The sequence below is a fragment of the Myotis brandtii genome, unplaced genomic scaffold (genome assembly GCF_000412655.1).
Source record: "Myotis brandtii unplaced genomic scaffold, ASM41265v1 scaffold105, whole genome shotgun sequence".
In the NCBI taxonomy this organism is placed as follows: domain Eukaryota; kingdom Metazoa; phylum Chordata; class Mammalia; order Chiroptera; family Vespertilionidae; genus Myotis; species Myotis brandtii.
Window position 1 is genome coordinate 825,897 of NW_005353538.1, and position 2,633 is coordinate 828,529.

The following is a 2,633-nucleotide window of genomic DNA, read 5'->3' on the forward strand; positions in this document are numbered from 1 at the left end:
GGCGGGAGGGCGGCCGCGGAGGTGGTTCCGGGGTTGAAAATAGGCGGGATCTTGGACCGCCCGCCCCAGCCTGGAACCGGGGTGCTCCTCCTTCCCGAGCTCCCCGCGGAGTAGCTGCGCTCACCTGGGAAGCTGCTCCGCTCTCCCCTCTGCTGCTTCCATTTCGGACGCCTGTGGGGTTAAGGAGGTGACTCCCATGGACAGCGTTTCCCCTCTCCCAGCTCCCCCAGGCTCTGCAGCTCCTTTTTTTCTTTTCTTCTTAAAATATATTTTTATTGATTTTAGAGAGGAAGGGAGAGATAGAAACATCAATGGTGAGAGAGAATCATCCATCGGCTGCTGCCTGCACGCCCCACACTGGGGATCCAGCTTGTGCCCTGACAGGGAATGGAACCCTGACCTCCCGGTTCACAGGTTGATGCTCAGCCACTGAGCCACACGGGCTGGGCGGCTCAGCAGCTTCTTGACTCCCATTTCCTGGCGAAGTTAGGCCCCGGGTCTGTAGGCGCTGAGTGCCCTCCCAGGTAGCAGTGCCTGGTCGAGGTGCAGCTGATACTGACCAGGGAGAGAGCAGAACCCGAACCTGGTCCCTGGTCGAGGTTGGGCTAGAACATGGAACATTATCCCCCCTGCCATTCCCACCCACCTTCGCCTTGGAGCGAGGACACAGGAACACCCTACTAACCTCCCTGCTGCTGGGGCTTGTTCAGGTGCTATTTCCTGAGCCTGGGGCTGCTTGCTTTTTAAAAAATAATATATTTCCATGGTAACAGCTCCTGCCTAAGGAGCATGTGTAGAGGGGGTGGTAACGAGCAGGGAGCTGGTGGTAGCACTGGCCTATCAGTAGATTCAGCTAGAGGACCCTGCCCTCCAAGTATCTAATATCCCATTAAGCACCCCAGAATTGTGTTATAGGTACACCTTTCCTAGATTTAAGGGAGTGCATTCCATTTCTATAGGACAGGAGCTTGTCATTGCTTTCTGGAGGAAGGGGAAGGAAAATCCTACAAAAGGATTCAAAGAATCTCCTTCCCCAAGAGGCCCTTCTCCACATGCACATCGCAAGGACTTTGGCACCCAGTGCCTTCCTTAGAAGCTCAATAGCGAAAGTATTAAATCTCTCTCTTCCAAACCCAGTTGGTCGTCTGAGTGCCTGGAAGCAAGTAATGCTTTAAAAATGTGTGTGTGTGTGTGTGTGTGTGTGTGTGTGTGTGTGTGTGTGTGTTTATCATGTTTTAGAGAGAGGAAGGGAGAGGGAGAGAGAGATAGAAACACTGATGAGAGAGAAACATCATTGATCTGCTGCCTTCTGCACGCCCTCCTTGGGAATCAAGCCCATAACTTGGGCATGTGCCCGGAGGGGAACCAAACCGTGATCTCTTGGTTCCTGGGTCCACGCTCAGCCAGGCTAAGCAACCTCTTTAAAGTAGAGACTTGCAGAGCGAGACAGAAGCTGGCAGGTCAGCACCAAGGTGCCTGAGCCAGAGGAGGTGGTGGGTGGTGGGGAGCGGGGGCACCCCTGGGTTTCACTGCTCCCTTGCTGTGGCCCTGCCCATGCGTCATCGTTGAACACCAAAAGCAGATTCCCACAGTGTGGGTCTCCAATCTTGAGGGGAGGAGCCAACATGAGATGAAAGGAGGAGACTCAGGGCAGAACCTGGGGTGCAGGGGAAGCTGTCGGTGGGCAGAGCAGCCAGGCTAGGGGAGCAGGTTCCACGTGCCAAGTTTCACTCTGAGGACCCTCTTCCCCCAAGAACCCTTCTTCAGGAGCCTCGGACCTCCCAGGGGCCTCGCTTCCCTGAGATCTTGGATTTACTGCCTCAACTCTTCCCGAGCCCTTGCTCCTCTGCTGCCAGATGCTGCTTCGCAACTCAGTCTCCGCCAGTGTCCCTAGGCCTAGCCAGTGCTGCCACGCTTCCTTTCAGCTGTGGCTTAGACCTGCAGCACTCATTTCATTCTGCCTTATGTCTAGCTGGCTGTTTATATGTCTGCTTTTCCCATGCACCCAGAAGCTGCTTAAGAGTAGAGCCCTGCCCTCACTGGTTTGGCTCAGTGGATAGAGCCTCGGCCTGTGGACTGAAGGGTCCTGGGTCCGATTCCAGTCAAGGGCATGTGCCTTGGTTGCGGGCACATCCCCAGTAAGGAATGTGCAGGAGGCAGCAGATCCATGTTTCTCTCTCATCCCTCTCCCTTCCTATCTGTAAAAAATTAAAAAATTAAAAAAAAAAAAAAGAGTAGAGCCCTGCCCTCGCTGGTTTGGCTCAGTGGACAGGGTGTCAGTCTGTGGACTGAAGGGTCCCAGGTTCAATTCCAGTCAAGGGCACATGCCCGGATTGCTGGCTCGATTTCCAGTGTGGGGCGTGCAGGAGACAACCGATCAATGATTCTTTCTCCTCATTGATGTTTCTACCTCTCTCCCTCCCCCTTCCTCTCTGAAATTAATAAAAATATATTTAAAAAGCCCTGGCTGGTTTAGCTCAGTGGATGGAGCGTCGGCCTGCAGACTGAAGGGTCCCGGGTTCGATTCCAGTCGGGGCCACTGATCAATACTCTCTCATCGATGTTTCTGACTCTCTATCCCTCTCCCTTCTTCTCTGTAAAAAAATCAATAAAATATATTAAAAAAAAAAAAA